Raw genomic sequence first — 17,461 nt, 5'->3', positions numbered from 1 at the left:
CGAGGTGTGACCGAACCTCGATGACACTGCAAACACTCGTCTGGTGTTTCCAGCAATTATCAGACAAAACGAGGAACTCTGTTTGCTTGCGGTACGAAATGTGTTACAACAACAACACGGTACGGCAAAGCTGAAAGAGACCAATAGCAGAAAAAGAGGAAGGAAGGATCGCCGGGCAACAATTCGAAAGGATTTTCAAGGGCGTGAGCTTGCAGATCTCATCTAGTCCGTCGAACGAAACGATGGGCCAATATCGGGACGAAGAGTCAGCAGCCTTTGATTTTTGCCGACGTCCTTGTTTGCTCGTACTTCAGCTTGTCTCACATGTCCAAATTTTCCTGCTAATGGGACTTGAAAATGCTTTCGAATTGCGTTTCTCTCGAGCTGTTATCCGTAAAATAAATCTTTTTCGAAAAGAAAAAAAAAAAAAAAAAAAGAAAATAAAAGAAATAGTTACGTATATTTTAGATACATCGTTTTAGATCGCCTCGCTTCTCTTATAAGATATTCTAAATAAATTGCAATTGACGAGTCATCCGGAGTTCTTGGTCTTTTAACAGAATGCCAAGTATGAAAATAGGAGCAAAGCATCGGATTCGTGAAAGTATTTTAAATTAAGATACTCGAGAAGATGGCCTCTAAGAGAGATTCGCAACGTAATTAAAGAGGGGAAGTCTCGAGGAATCCCCGTTACTCATTTCGAGGATCCTTCAGTCTGGTGCGCTTGTACGAGAGGATTCGTGTTTTCGACCACACGCAAAGTTTTAGCGATGTTTGCTGAGGCAACACGAGGGAGACGCAGACGTGTTACGAATCGTAATTGCGAGAGTTGCGTTTTACGACAAAAGCGAGCTAGTTGCTGTTCTTACGCTGAAGTAGCGACGGACACGTACGAATCTTCTTTTTTTTTCTTCTTCTTCTTCTACTTTTTTTTTTTTCTTTCTTTCTTATTTTCGGGGTGGTCTTACAATGGCGTTAAGTCCCTTTGCGATGCTACGGAAGAAGGTCGATGGAACGTTTTTGTAAAGGCTTCCTCCTCAACACAATGGCTTCCTACTGCAACTGATCATCCTGAAGCCGCGATACAATGAATCGAGACACTTTTGATTCATGCAAGACACGCATTCGTGTTCCTGGCCTTACGTGAATCCCTTTAACAGCACCCACACGTCCTGGATTTATCCTTACTTTTTATTTTTCACAGCACCGAATGGCTTCAGATTGAAATCGTAAAACGTGGAATTAGCTAAAATTCTTCTAATCCAGGGTGGGACGTCTTTCATTTTATCATGGAGGATCGACAATGATTTATCTAACGTTTCGATAATTGAATTTGAAGAAAAATCGTGCCGAGTAAATGGAGTTTTACGATTTGAAGATGTCAATAATAGAATGGGTAGTTTTCTCGTTTGTAATTCTTCGAAAGGTGACAAAGGGAGAATAGACAGGAGGAAAATGTCGCTATAATAACAGTTAACGTCATTCGATCGTCCTGCTCGCATAAATAAATAAAAGAAACTTAAAAGCAAAGATCTCGAAATAGTTTGTCTTGTTTCACGTTGCGTACCACGATGGAAGGCGAAGCGGAGGTGGAAGAAGAATTTAGTCGGACAATATTATTTTACCGCGAACGAGCAATGGTCCAGGCAGTATTCGACCGAGAATGCACGTGCTTCAAAAAGGGTCCTCGGATCTTACCCGGCAAATTCAGAATAAATTGTCTTCGTCTCGAATACCCTTTCTCATAGGTGGTGGTGGTGGTGGTAGTGGTGGTGGTGGTGGTGGCGGCGGCGGCGGCGGTGGCAGTGATGATGATGTTGGTGGCTTCCGTTTATATACCAACAAAAATGATTAAGAGTCATCGTCTTATTCCTAACAATATTTTTCTTTTATTATTTTTTTTTTGTCCCTCAGACATATCTTAATCCGTTGGAATTAAAATAATTTCTTTTTTAATCGCTCGGCATTTCTTTAACCATCAAAAAAAAATGTTCAAAGTCATTCGAAATCATTAATCTTCTTGGATTTATTTGTCAAAGGTAACGTAGAGCTTTACTCGACATAATCACGCTTCAACTTTCTACACGAGCCCTATATGTAGATTTATTTTAGTGGGAAGAATTGAAGAATATCTATCGTTAAAAGGACGTTTAATTAAATTTCGATGTCCAAATTTTTATCACGAGGAATAGACGGACAGTCACCGATAGGATACCCATTTACTAATTATATTTTGAACTAGCTCTTGACGTTTTAAAGATATAGATTCTTTATGCGGCGATATACAATAATCATGTGCTTTTTGACATAATCACAATATCTGTTAATTATGAACGATATAACGAAAAATTCTTTTGAAGCGTGGTTAAAATAAGATTAAAATATATTCCAAAATTTCTATGAGTAGAAAATTGAAAAGTGATCGAAATTTCAAGTGCAACGAAACCGAAGATAAACATTCTACGTGGGAAAAAGTTGAAACGAGTTTTGCGTTCTCTCGGACGAAGGAAACGTTGTCGCGCGTCGATCGAAGGAGGGATCGAGAAGGGATCGAGGAGGGGTATCGAGAAAACAGAAGGCGATGATCGGGTGCGGCTAGGGCGTCGAAAGCGGAGGCCACGAGAGGAATGTCAAACATTCACCTGTCTCCGGCTGAGAGACTCCATCTCCGGAAATCTTTTTTTCTACCGGGGACCATTACGTATGCGGCTGCGTTTTGAAATCTTCCTCCCTTTCTTTCTTTCTTGCGTAGCGTAGGTCTCTCGTTATCGGTGAACGCCTACCGATCGAGGCGCCGTGATCACCGACAATGATCGGTCCGAGTGATCTCCGATCTACGATGACGTCCCGTCGTCGAGATCTCAAATTAAACAAAATAAATGAGTCGACTCGAGCCGTCGATAACATGACGCTTCTGCTTTTATACCTTCTAGTCTAGAAATATATAAATCAGAATATACTCGGCCGCACGTTTCGTTCGTTTAGATATCATTTTAAAATCGTCTATCATTTTTCCTAATTTTTTATAATATATTTAACTTTATTTAATTCAATTTTATTTTCTCCCCGCTTAAAATCTGTACCTTTTCTAATTGTTTTCATCATTTAAAATTTTTATTGCTTCTCGAATAAAATACTTTATTAATTGATTTTAAACATAGTAAAATATAGGTCTCTATAACATTCGCATTGGAAAGAAGCGTGAACAATCGATTCCGAATTCTTTCACGCTTCAGAGATACACGTACTCTTTTAATATGGTCTTTAGTTTAGGAAAATTCTATCTAGCCTATATCTATAATCGTTTGTGTGTCAATCATTGTATATTATGTGTATATATATGTATATATAAACACACACGTATACATCTCACGACATTGAAACGCTCCGGTGCATCGGCTTAATGCATCGTTTGAAAGCTAAGCGAGACCGTTTAAACGGATTAGATAGAATCTTCGAAGATCGACCGATCGAATTTCTACGAAGTAGCTACATGTTACAGGATTATGCTGATCGTTTGCGGTGTCCGATCACAAAGATCGTATCGATCAGACTGATTCGCTTGTTTGCGCACCAAAATCTTCTCTTACCATTTATCTTCTTTCACTTTCTGCTCGAAAAAATTTTTTTCCATCAATTTAAAAGGGTACATGCAATCGAAAGATATCGATGTTACAAGGGTATGATCAGGCAAATGCAATTTTTTTATATACCACAAACGATTCGATAATCAAAATATTTCTTTCTAATAACAATCCAGCCAGTATATATCTTATTTAAATAAATTCTTCGTATTAAATAATGTTTACCACGTTGGTTCATTTTGATTTTAACGTGATTGAGTGGCCTCTCATACTGACATCGTTAGAGGATTCTTAAACTACAAGTACGGTTTCTACGACTAAAGTACTCTGCTTGCTAACGGTTAACAAGATTTCTCGATTTGACTTTTCTTTTTTCTTTCTTTTACTTTTCCTTTTCTTGTTTTTTCTTTCTTTCTTTTTTTTTTTTCCTTTGCTTTTTCGAGGTCGATCGAGTTTTCAAAACTACAGAACAATTAAAAGTTTCAAATAAACGTCTTCAATAATTTTATTTGTTTGTATTCTCGAAAATGTATATAAATCAAATAGTTGAATTCATAGAGGAGGTAAGTTTGCCAGTCACGCTAAGAAGATTGAAAAACGATCGTGGCAACGATCGAGAGACCGACAGTTTGAAAAGAAACAAGACGGGTGAGTTTGCTCGATCTCTTGGATCGTAAATCAGGAGAACTGGCGAGGACGCGCGTTTGTGCGCGACGAATAACGTATCGAAAGGAAACTTATTTATCAACGAAAGAAACAGGAGAACGATCACTATTACATCCGCGCACGGTAGCGCGTCAAATGTCAAGCATTCCCGACGTGGCTATGGTGCCTTAGAAAAGGGACGGAAAAGATTTTCCCTCCTTGGATGTTTTCGATGGCGCACCCTCTTCGATCGGGCTACAAACGATATACAGGGTGATGCATTTTAATGGAAATCCATGAACTTTATATATATATATATATATATATATAAAAGACGAGTACAATGGATTCATTCAATTTTTTTCTTTAATATACAACGCGAGAACAATATTTAATGTTTTATTATAGCGAATACTATAATATTTTGATACAGAAATAATACATAAGTATCAAAAGCTATACGCTTGTTCTTTAATCTAATTTAGAATTTATCTTAAATAAAATAAATATTCCGGCCTGTATTAGAGTATGTATATCGAGAAGGAGCGAAGAAAATCGTAGATTACGTTTCATCCTATCGTCATAATCTTTCTCTCTCTCTCCTCTCTTTTTTTTCATCATCTCTTTTCTCCCTTCGTCTGTCTGTCTGTCTTCCTAATCTTTTCAATCGGTATCCGAGTATTCGTTACACGCGTGGCACGTACTACTAATTTATGTTCGTGCCTAGAAAGTAAATACGAAGTGGGAATGGAATCGAACGGAACCATACCATAGTACTTTCTTCTTCGAGCATCGCGTGGTTACTTTCTTCGTGAGAACGGTGGACCTTACGAAAAGGTGGCGTCACGGTAGCGGTCATCGAAAAAAAGAAAAAAAAGAAATGAGGAAAGACAAAGAAAAAAAAGAGAACCCAAAAAAAAAAGAAAAAAGAAAAAATAAGGAAAATCGTGAGGGAGAATTCTCGATACGTAGTAGTAACCGATGAGAATTCTCATGATCGACGTCGATAAACGTACTACGTGGGAATAAAATTGAATTTCTTTCAACACTTTTTCGTTTCTTTTATCTTTAAAAATCCTTCTTTGTTCCGAAGTCATTGGATTTTATACGAACTTCAGAAGTGTCGATCGATACGTTCATATTCTTTGTGCGAATAGATATAAAATTAAATATACGTATATTTTACTTATACTATTGTGTTATTGTGTATATGCGTTTACATTATATACGATAAAGGGTGGTTTTCTCTTTCTTTCTCGGTTCTCTCGATTTCAATTCATCGCAGAGTACGCTTCGCCTTCTTACAAGGTGAAACGTTATATGCCAGACGCGTTGTATGGAAATTACTACTCCTTCTTGTTTCACAACTTTTATGGAGCTTCGTCGAGACGTCCACCGAGCGAAATCTTCTCGCGTCGCGTTTCGATGTCTAATGCTTTGAACGATATCTCGTTGAAGGATTTTTCAAACTTATTTCAATAAGCACGTTCTTCCGTATATTTCCTGAGACGATTTTTAATAATTTGATCGAGGACAAGTCCTTTTTCAAAGAAAATAATTGTCATTTAATAAATAATTCCTTTTTTATCTAGTTATAATGGAGAATAATTTAACATTCGTCGTTCTTTTCCTGTTCTTTTGTCAAATCGCAGAAAAGAAAGTAGGAACGACATTAAAGGCGAGAACTTGCCGAAAGAAATAGAAGAAGACGTTCCTTTCCGATTACCAGTTTGTAATTTCACATTTGATAGGGCATAAAAAAAGAGTGACCGCTAACCGAAAAAAGAGATAGAAAATGACAGAGTTAGAGTAGACGAGTGAACGAAGATGAAGAAAGAAGGTGTAGTAGCAACATATGTGTGTGTGAGAGAGAGAGAGAGAGAGAGAGGGTTACAAGATGCGATATAGATTTTTATGGTAGACGTAAATCTCGCGACGGATGCAAGAAGCGACTAGGAATCGTGAAAGGCGCGGCCAATTCCCTAATGATTCTGATTTATCGCTTCTGGTTTGTTCCGGTAAGCCGTTAACTCCATGACGCGTACCTGGTGTCTCGAAGGCTTTATATACACGACACACGAACACAGGTATATTATAAACGTGTATAGGATCAGTTCCGCGGACATAAAATCCTTCGGTTTCTTACGTCGGCCTACTCATTTGGTTGGAGTTACGCGAAATAAAGTTAATGGGCAGTTAAGCAGTGACTATTAACGTACCGAGATAAAGTAAAAGGTATGACGTACGATCGTTCGACAAAATCATCAAGAAAATTGGAATCTTTCGAGGTAAAGACTTGACATCTTTATATCATTTAATTGATAGATTTTTCGAGTTAGACTCCAGTTTTATGGTTGATACCTAGAAAATATAAAAATTACGAAATTAGAATAATTTGACCTGGTCTTCTTAAGTGTCCCTTAAGAAGAATGAGTTGGCAAGGTAAAATCGAGGAACGGATTTCGAGTGTACGGATCCCACGGGATCTTCACGAAGAAGAACCCTATTCGTATCAGGTATCAGGACAAGAGTGACAATACGTCGGAGATTTTATCTCAAAGGTTAGGGTGTGAATCTTTTAGTCGTGCAAACGATAGTCCTCGTGATATGTTTGATCCTTTAATATGATCTCGTCTAACTCGCCGTTTAATGAAAATATTATATCTTTTCAACGTTGAAACGAATTGTAAATTTATCGACATCTCAATAATATTTCTAATCCATGTAAAATGCAATTCAATGTTTGCTATTTATTTTATCACTTTCCTTAGATTTCATTCTCCACGCATAACAGATATTTATTGAAATAGATAATTCGTCCTACGCGTTTAAGTAAACACATAGTGAGATACTCAAAAGTGATGCTTCAAATAGTCAAAGAAAAGAATGCCAATCTCGTAAAGCTTTTGACGATAGGATTTCTTTGGAATTTCTTGCATTTTCTTTTGTTACAACGTAACGGTTGATCATTGTTCTCCGTTGAATATGTGAGATAATGAGTCGTATGACCTGCCAGGTGTGCAAACTAGAACGATGCTTTTCTTTATTCTCTCGAATAGAAATCCCGATTGAATCGAAATTCTTAGAATAGATTTTAAATGGGTAATACTGAATGTTGAAAAGATTAACAAATTTGACGTAATGATAAGAGAGAAGAAGGAACGATGGTACGACGAGGTAAAGACGAGAGCTGGACTCTCCTTCTTTGGTGGAGGTAAAGAAAAGAGTGGAAAAGAGAGAAGAGAGAGAGAGAGAGAGAGAGAGAGAGAGAGAGAGAGAGAGAGAGAGAGAGAGAGAGAGAGAGAGAGAGAGAGAGTACTTGGATGGCCGTCGTCGCCCTCGGCGCCGTGGCTTGTTTAATTTTAGGGCATTACGCGCACAGGCGGCAGCTTGGACCGCGACTAAAGGGTTCCATGGCTCGGTATTTGCCGAGATATTATCGCCAAAAGGAAAAAGCGGGGTGGTGGAGAGAGGTAGACGGGTAACGAGGAGGGCGTGACTCTCCTTCGAGCCTCTTTCTATGATGCCTCCGACACCGTTTCACGAATTAGCCTGTCTTTCTTTCACTTGTTTTTTCTTCTTTTTTCCTTTTTTCTCCTTTTTTCTCCTTTTTTTTTGTTCTCCTCTCTTTCTCTCTCTCTCTCTCTCTCTCTCTCTCTCTCACAAATTTTTTTTCTCACAACGAAAGGGAAAACGAGAATCCAGAGAATCTTGCAATCTAGTTATTGTAAGACGAACGTACGAAAGAAAAATGTAGACAAACCGATTGTCCAGTTTAATTCGACCGTGAAAAATTTTCTATTTGTCCTTTTTTTTCAGCGTGAAATTTGCCACTCTTAGGTCGCACTTAGAAATTCAAATTTATCGAGAAACTGGGAAACCACGTGAAACCGGTCGCCATTGTGAGTACGTATGTCTTTCTTCGCATTGCAACGAGGACGACGAGGACGACGAGGACGAGAGTAAAGTGAACAATGAAACTTAGGTGACAATGTGAGTTCTTCGTTGACGAAGAGTAACGAACCTGTGCCAACGAAATTTCTCGATGGAATAATGCGAAATTTCACTCTTGGCTTTTACATGTGTATTTTACATGGTACATATGTATGCATGTATATTCATTATTGAATCTGAAAGTCAATGGCCTCTGTAAAACACATAACAAAGAAGAGCCTACATAGAATCGAATCAATACAATTTTTTTTTCGCGATATCCTAGTGGATTTTTCTTTTTTTTTTTTTTTTTTTACAGGAAACCATGATTCGCCAATATAAAAATTGACAAATAATCGAGGGGGAAGAAGGAGAAGGCTTTCCTTTTGCAGATAATATATATCAGTACTTTTTTTCTTTCTTGTAAAATAAAATTATGTACTTCTGGTATATCGTATATTAATGACGCCTTTTACACTTTCTCACTCGTGCAAGATCGAACGAAATTTCGCTATCTAAATGTATCTTACCATTCGTGAATACATCGATACGATCAACTTTGATTTTAATCTGCGGGTTCGCAAAAGGGAGGAGGTACGACGCGTCCCTGACACATTAATTTACGCGACGCGAATCGAAGCGGCACGATGCTTCATTCGTTTTATTTTTTCTCTTCTCTTTTTTCTTCTCTTTTCTTTTTTTTATTTTTCTTTTTTTTCTTTCTTCGTTTCATACTTCGATCGGGAATGATAATTAATAAAGTCGCTCGCTCGGTCGTTCCACTGTGTCTTACATACAGTAATATACTACAGTGTATATACTACACACACACACACACATATATATATATATGAATAGGCTTATGCATGTTATACGGACGAGACTTGATCGTACACGCGTGTGCATGTACATATGTATGTACATAAGTACGTATATCCGTAGGTGCACCTTCGAGCGACCACGAGCGCGGAAATTACTTGCTTTTTACGAGCGAGTCGCGCGTGCGTTTGCTGCGAATAATCCGACACAAATATCATATCTTTCTCCTTTTTTATTATTTCTTCGAAATAAAAAAGAAGAACGTAATCTCATATTTATATTTCGTAGAAATTCGAATAAATAAATGTATAGAAAAAAAAAAACAAAACAAAAAAAAGAAAGAAAAAGAAAAAAGAACAAGAAAAATAAAAAATAAATCCTGACATATTCTCAATCACTTAATCATACGTTCGAAGGAATGATCAATATGCTTGAAGAGGAAACGTGGACTAATTCTCACGATAAAGATATGATAAACCATCGGAAACATCGAAGGTATGCCTTTGTACTCGATACGATCGATTTCTTCGATATATGTTACACGATTTCGTAGATATTAAGTGTCTACCTCACGTACGAGTTACCTACCCAACTGCTTCGAGAGAACAGAGTTCGCGTGCCGAATCGATCGATCATTATCATCGTCTACCATGCAAGTTGTCTATAGTGTTTATGGTTTAACATGTGGAATGCATAAAGAGAGCTCTACATGTATTTCCAAGTATCGAAAGTGTTGTCGCATTTAATTGATCTCATATATGCCTCGATTAAATTTTAATTTCAATTATGTTTTTCTATATATTTTATTGAAGAAGAGAGAGAGAGAGAGAGAGAGAAGACAGAAAAGGAAAAAAAATCTCCATGGTCACTGTAGACCATGATTATAATTAGAAATCGATGGGAAAGCAGTCATGAAAGAATAGAAAATCGATTCAACGATGACCAGTAAATAATAAGAACGACGACGTTCATTTATGCGTTTGCCCTTTCCTGATTATATCACGACCCTGACGCACGCGCACACGTACTCGTTAGATTTGTTTGCGTAGAAACTTATCCACGCGGTGAGCACGATGTTCGATATCGCTAAGAGATATCGGTTATCGATATATCGACTTATTCTCGTACATATATATACGTACATATACGAGGTGGTCTTTCATAATAGGATGATACGATAGGAGATACAAAACGTTCGTTCGACGTTACTCGAATCATTTTGCATTCTCATCGTCTCGAGAGCTAACTCGGGGACATTGTCCGTAATTATCGTAAAGAAACGAACGAGTAGAACAATGTAAACACGCGTCCATGTTGTTCCCAGCTTAACGCCATCGCCACCACCATCACCACCACCACCACCACCATCTAAAACAGCAGTAATACTTACTTAGTGAATATTCATAACGTGACACTTTGTACAGTACGTAACGGTCGGCTCCTAGGGAGAATTAAAATTTCAACGCGTGTCCAAATATTTTCGTGCTGACCGCGCGGTCGGGAAGATCGGTAGAAATGTATCCTGCATTTTAATGGCTCCGCCAAAGAGAGTGAGAAGGGATAAACGGAGGGAGAAGAGAAAATTTATTATATACAAGAGAAGGAAAAATGAAAAACGAAAAGAAGAAGAGAAAAAAAAAAATATTATGAGAAAAGAGAAAGAGAGAAAGAAAAAAGGAAAAAGGATACGAAGAAGGGAACAATAGCAAGAGGAGAAATGGTATACACAATGACAGTTTCACGAGCTTAGTTACGTCGATGCAACGAGCGTGCGTTTAAGTCGATAAAAATCATCGATTTATGTACGGTACAGGTGGAAAAGAAAAGGAGAAAAGTGTTGAAAAGTTGAAAAGAGGAGACAACCTGTCGGGACAAAAGTCGAAGAATGTTATTCGACTCGCGTAACCTTTAATGGCGGACACGTACGCGTTAATGTCTGAACGCGAGTAGTCGAGTAAGCTTCGACGTATCGAGTTAGCTACGAGTATCGATGCTTCGGAATACATCCGGTGGTTTAACGTGCCTCGTGAACTTAAAGCATCCCTCTTTGAAAATACGTTATTCATATCTCTCTCTCTCTCCCTCTCTCTCTCTCTCTCTCTCTCTCTTTCTCTCTCTCGTCGACATCTTAGCCGGTAGCTCAACATAAATTCCATACGGGATATAAGCGTATACTTATATCGAAAACCTCGGTGAACTCGGCAGGTGCTAAGTACACGGCTTATCTACTCGCCTAGGTACGAGTTAGACATGCAATTCGTTCCAAATGAATGCGCTAAAAACACGAATCTTTTCTTGAATCACTCACGATCTTGAAATTGGTAACTTTGGAAGTAAGCATCATCGTTCGTAATCATCGACTCGTTCGTTCGCATTAAAAATAATTGATTTTAAAGTTATTTATCGAAAATTTGATCGACTAATTGATGATCGAATTGAGATTGATCGAACGTTTAAACATCTGGAACGAGAAAGAATAATTTGTTCCATGAAAAGATTTAACTTTCGTTTTCTTCGATTCGAACGAAACCTTGCAGAGATTAGTCGAAGCATCTGGTTGTTTTTTCGTTTTTATTTTTTTTTTCCTTTTTTTTTTTTCTTTTCCTTTTTCATTTTTCAACGACCACGTAGAATACTTTTGGAGAATGGACACGAAATGGCAAGAAATCCTAAGGAGCCGTAAATTTGAGGGTAGATGTGTCCATTCTCGGAAGGAGAGCATGGATAATTGAAGCCGACGCAATTGCGAGAGTTGAGGTGCCGAAACGAGTCTTAAACGGGTTCCAAAGATGAGATAAGAGGGCCATAATACTCGTCGAGATCGATTGCGCTGTGCATATAGAGCGACTCCTTCCAGCGTCCTCATATTTTAAGGCTCATTTTGTTATCCCTCTTTATCTTCTTTCTCCATTCTTTCACGGTGGACATTTAATTCGATTCATTAACAAATTTTCTTCAAATACTATAGATATCTGTTAACTTTTCATCGAAATAATTTCTATGCCTTTCTAATTGATGTGCCACGTTGCGTTCACGGAAAAGAACAACTATTTCAAACGAATGAGGAGATTGGATACGAAAAAAGAAAAGAAAGAGAAAAACGTCCGAACGAAAATACCCATAAGTGATGGTAGCGTGGAAAAAAAATTTGGTCACGAACTGACATTCGAAATTCGACGAGCGCTCGTAATTAAGGCACAAGATCGAAACATAATTTGTCCTGAAAGGCTCGCGTAGACATTTTTTCGCTTTTAGTTATTTTTAGAAAACGAGAAAGAGAGCAGGGCGCGTGTCTTTGGAACGGCGGTGCATCGAACTCGAACGATCGGTTGTTCCAAGATTGAGATAAGCGGCTTGCGCCGAAGAAGAAATAAGTAGTTTAAGACGGTTCGCATGAACGCTGCGGAGAGAGAGAAAGAGAGAGAGAGAGAGAGAGAGAGAGAGAGAGAGAGAGAAAGAATAAGAAAAGAAAAAGAGAGAAAGAGACGTCGTCTCTTCGCCAAGGAAGATGCTGCGATCGTGAGGATATTTTATGCGTGGACCAATGTATTATGCGTTGTGCCAGGTGCATCGTGAACTACTTCTGTGGTCTCTTCTCTCTCTCTCTCTCCCTTCCTCCATCTTTGTTCCTCTTTCTCCTCGATATTAGCTTCCGCACGAGAAAAGAGAGAGAGAGAGAGAGTCTGCTGGTAGAGTTTACGGGAGCACGAAATGGCTCAAAGAGGAAACGTGATAAAACGGTGTTGCTAGGAACGTTAGAAAGGCGAACGTTACCGTCAAATCCTCTGAAATCTCGGCGAGTGAAATGGAACGGGTCCTTCCTTCGGAGATTAGAACCGAACGTTTTAAATAAGGAGCATGTTATACTGAGATCTCGTTGATACTTATTTACGGCGGATGGATAAGTACCAAGTATAAGACAGACCGGGAAAGCTCACCCTCTTTTATAACTCTCCTACGTTCTTCCACCTTCGTTCTCCCATCTTTCTACAAGGGAACACGCTGCGAATACGAAGGATAGCGGCGACACGAACGCGATAAAGCTAAGAAATATTCCGATTGGATTGAGATTAGATAGGAAACACGTGGATTAGAGGAAGGCGATCTCCGATGTTGCGACAGGAGGCAACCGTGACACGTTCAACTCCAAGTGTCTTGGATATGTTCAACGTCGCGAAGGTGTATCGTCTGATCTGCTAGGCTATAAATTTTGATTTCATATTTTTCTTCCTACAATTTATTTCCCTTTACATGGTAGGTATCGTATCGTGATCACGTCGAGCTTGGAATTTCATCGTGTGGGACTTTATCCTTCAAGAACCTGACGACTAAGAAGAGATATTTCGATTGCAATTTTTTTTCTTCTTTTCTTTTTTTTTCCTTTTTTGGTTTTTATTTTTTTTTTTCTTTTTTTTGAGAAACTTTTTCTTCTTATCGATATGGCTTTTAAAACGTAACTTTTTCTGCACCCCCAATGAAAGACACGATTGGTTGGTAATGAGCCAACATCATCACCAACAGTATCGTTGTCGTCGTCATCGTTGGCGTCATCGTCGATGTCGTCGTCGTCGTCGTCGTCGTCGTCGTCGTCGTCGTCGTCGTTGTTGTCGTCGTCGTCGCCACCGCCACCGCCACCGCCACCGCCACCGCCACCACCACCACCACCACCACTACTACCGCTGCTGCTGTCTATGCCAGGCTTTGGCCGACGAGCGTCGTCGAGTCAGTGCGACTCGTGATTTCCGTGCGAGCGCCGGCCTCGCGTACGTCGAGACGGTGCCGTGTCTTCTCGGCCGGTCTCTTCCTTTAACGAGAGACACGCGAACAAAAGGAAGAAAGAAAATTTCTATCCAAATATTCGTAAAAAAAAAATAGATAAATAGGAAAGAAAATCAAAACAAATAAACGAACGAACAAAAAAAAAAAAAAAATATATATATATATATATATATATATATAAAAGAAAAAAGAAAGAAAGAAAAGGAAAAGCAATTATCAAGAACAGCAATTTTTTTCGTACATCGTACCGTGAGATGAATGGACCTAAAGAGGATCAGGTGATTCAGGTTGTAGGGAAAATCTATTGATCTTGATAAGATTACAAAGGATAGCTAGCTCTAAATCGATAAAGCTAAAGAAAACGGTTCAGTGATCCTTTTCACGCAAAGAAAGAGAGAGAGAGAGAGAGAGAGAGAGAGAGAGAGAGAGAGAGAGAGCGTCTGTGCTTTCAGAGAATTTAGATCTATAGAAAGATCGTGGGTGGATGCTGGAAGCTCCTCTCGATCGATTCTCGGTGAAGAGACGCGTGGGTGGTAGGATCATCGTGTTAATTGTTAGTGATCACAAAGGGGCCAGTGATCGCGATGTTAACGTTCATCGTTTATTATTAATAAAAACGAAAAGATTTTCGTTAGCTCATTTGCGAGTGAGGTTAAGGAAAGTTAGACAAGTAGATTGAGACAAGAGAATTAAAATAAAAAAAGAAAAAAAAAAAAAAGAAAAAAAATATAAAGATAAAAAATGCCTCGATCCTTGACGGGACTCCGTCGAATTGTGTACATTACGAGTTAACGCCTTGCGCGGTTTCCTCGTCGTTTTGAGACGACTTAAGGACTGTCTTTGGGATGGTTACGTAAACGGGCGCCAAGCCGAAAGGTGATTTCTCGTGAAAGAGGAGAAAGAAGATTACCGAAAAGCGAATTGGCCAAAAAAAGAAAAAAAATTCCACTCTCGTGGGAGCGCGTCAAAAATACTTTCGTAAGAGATTTACGAAAGTGTTTGATGTTCATTGAAAAGGAATTAAAAAAAAAAAAAAAGAAAGAAAAGCGAAGAAAAGAAAAGGAAAAAAAAACGAGTCTCATAGGATTAAAGGGAATACGGTATAAAATTCTAGTTAGCGATGAGAAGAGGAGAAATCGGCAAACGAGTACGATCGAACGCGAGGCGGTAAATCGTCGTCGTTCGTTGCTCGTCAACGTCGTCAGTAGATACGTATACGAGACAATCGCTATTATCAGGTGTTTCAGTCTCGGCTCAGAGTCAAGAGCGATAACCTCGTGAGTGTTGGCGAATCGAAGTAAACATAGGAGAGATCGAGATTGCGGTCGATTTATCGATCGATCGATCTATCGATTGGCTCGATTCTTCCTCAATGTCGAGTAAAGATCTATTCTCTTTAGGCGAGAAGTAATATCAAAGAAAATTGACCGAGGCTAAGAGAGAATCTTGAAGAGAAAGAGTTTCGAAGGGAAGTCTGGAAGCTATTGATCGGAAGGAAACGTCGTATATCTTGGCAGTAATGCGCACAAATTATGCGTCTTGCGGCTCCGTCGAGCGACGGCCACTGAGAAGAAGCACGGAGTTACGCGTTTACACTTACGGATAATCCATTGGTTCTTTCTCTCTCTCTCTCTCTCTCTTCCTCTCCCTCTTCCTTTTCCTCTCCCTCTTATTTTCCTTTCTCTTTTTATCCTCCTCACGCTGCTTTTCAAGATCTTCTTATTATTCTTCGTCCTTTAGCTTTATCCTCCATCTTTTTGGTTGCAGCAGCAGACTTTCGCTCGATCCAAGAACCTCTTCTCTTCTCTTTTCTTCTCTTCTCTTCTCTTCTCTTCTCTTCGTTTCTTTCTCTTCTTCTCCTTCCTTTCTTCTTTCCCTCGGCCGTCCGTCCAATCGAGCAAGACGTCGCTTCGAGCGCCGTTTATTCGCGAAATTCCACCTTCAACCCCAAGACGCCTCCGCGCCGAGTTCCTATGACGCATTCAAGTTCCTCCACGAAGATATACCATCGACGGCCACGGATACTTCTTGGTCACTTCGTCTATGCTCTTCGATGAAGAATATAGTTCGTTACGAAACAATCGAGTCGAATAAATTTAATTGTGATTATGGTGCCTTCTTCCAAAGTCAAGTCAAGCAAATCGTTAGTGTGAACTATGTACGAAGGTTGAATTTTCGCAAAAGTGTTCAATATTAATATCTCGCGAGAAACGTCAAAGAAAAGAAAAAGAAAATTGAACGAGAGGAGGACGAGAAGAGGAAGAATCCTTTCGGAATATATTCACGGAGGGCTGAAGTGCACCTGCGACTCACGTCACGGAATTTCCTCTTTCGTCCACCGTGGTAAGTCCTCTTACGCGGTTCCGCGTTTAATTTGCAGAATTTACCTCGTCGCAGTCGACTCGAAGCCCGGCTCTTCTCGCGGCTAATTACGTATCATCGTTTTGCCCAAAAAGATAAAGAGAAAGAAAAAGAGATGAGAACGGCGCGTCTGTCTCTTGACTTGAGAATGAGATTCTTGAATCGATCCTTAAAAAAAAAAAAAAAGAAAAAAAAAATAACCACGAGTCTTTTGAATTTCTCGTCGTTTTATTTTTTTTTTTTCGACGTATCAAAAGGATTGACGGATTCAAAGTTATTGGCTTTGCGATAGAAAGATTATAGAATATTGAAAATAAATCAATAACTTATGCGATACGTCGAAATGAGTGATAGATAAAATCATAAAAAGCCGTAACGCGGTTAGAGATCTTTTCATTCTTGACTTCATTAAGGATAATTGATTACTTTATTGGCAAAAGCGAGTACCAATTAGTCGCGATAATCTAACCTATCTTTTTCTCTCTCTTTTTTTTGTCTCCTTCTTTCTTTCTCCTTTTTGTTTTTTTTTTTTTTTTTTTTTTTTTTTTTTTACTTTTTGTTTTCTCGCAATTACTTGGAATACGTTAGAATACATTACCACTAATGGCTCTATTCGTGGCTCAGAATTGTAACCACCATTCCAGTTTCCGGTTAAATGCACGGAATAGTAGCACGTTCCGATCAAGTATCCGACTCAGCTTGATTAAGAGTAGGCATTATATTATTTATTTTATACCATTGGCAAAAGTGCGTCGGAACATTAAGCGTAAGTCTCTTGTGAAATCATGCCACCGTTTAAAATCGATCGTTGATCATTCCGCAAGATAAGATCGGCTTTTTTCATTTTCGTCATTCCTGCTCTCCTCGGTCTTTACTCTGTACATAGTGTGATATAGCCGAACTACGAAGGGAATTTTTCATCGAGACAAATCGAACGTTCGCTATTTAATGTTACATATACATACATACATACATACATACATACATACATACATACATACATACATATATATATATATAACATTATAGGTGAGTATGTTCGAAAGCCGATCGCATTTCTTACGAAATCGAATATAGTTGCCGCAAGACTGCTTATTTTTATACTCGATACTTGACAAAATTCCAACAATGTGTATAAAAACATATGAGATATATATATACACATACATATATTGTATAAAGAAAAAAGAAAGACGAATTAAACGGGCGTACTTCGAAAGGGAAGATCAGGCATTCTCTTTTTTCTCCCTTTGGATTTACCCTACGAGCAGATCGTGCTCGACCTCTCTACTTGATTTCGATCGAGGTTAAACAAACAGCGACTGGTTCTCACCTTTATC

The 17,461-nt window shown here is 38.8% G+C and overlaps 2 protein-coding genes across 4 annotated transcripts in view; one reads left to right on the top strand and one right to left on the bottom strand.

Annotated features, from left to right (window-relative positions):
• The window catches only part of LOC124424493 (DNA polymerase delta subunit 2-like), a 79,690-nt gene that overhangs the window by 3,760 nt on the left and 58,469 nt on the right, over positions 1 to 17,461 (bottom strand). For 2 of the 3 annotated variants that reach the window (XM_046963637.1, XM_046963636.1), the window contains exons 3-4: positions 2,643 to 2,860; positions 1,699 to 1,824 (exon numbers count right to left, since the gene is read on the bottom strand). The exons of the other annotated variant lie outside the window; for it this stretch is intronic. The gene's annotated coding sequence lies outside the window, so the exon portion shown is untranslated. The remainder of the gene's footprint in view (positions 1 to 1,698; positions 1,825 to 2,642; positions 2,861 to 17,461) is intronic. 3 annotated transcript variants of the gene reach the window in all.
• LOC124424495 overlaps positions 13,662 to 17,461 on the top strand; it is a 64,339-nt gene continuing 60,539 nt past the window's right edge. The window contains exon 1 of the mRNA XM_046963642.1: positions 13,662 to 16,103. The gene's annotated coding sequence lies outside the window, so the exon portion shown is untranslated. The remainder of the gene's footprint in view (positions 16,104 to 17,461) is intronic.

This window comes from Vespa crabro, chromosome 5 (assembly GCF_910589235.1).
Source record: "Vespa crabro chromosome 5, iyVesCrab1.2, whole genome shotgun sequence".
Lineage (NCBI taxonomy): Eukaryota > Metazoa > Arthropoda > Insecta > Hymenoptera > Vespidae > Vespa > Vespa crabro.
Note: the sequence above shows the minus strand (reverse complement) of the source record. Positions and strands in the feature narration are given on the sequence as shown.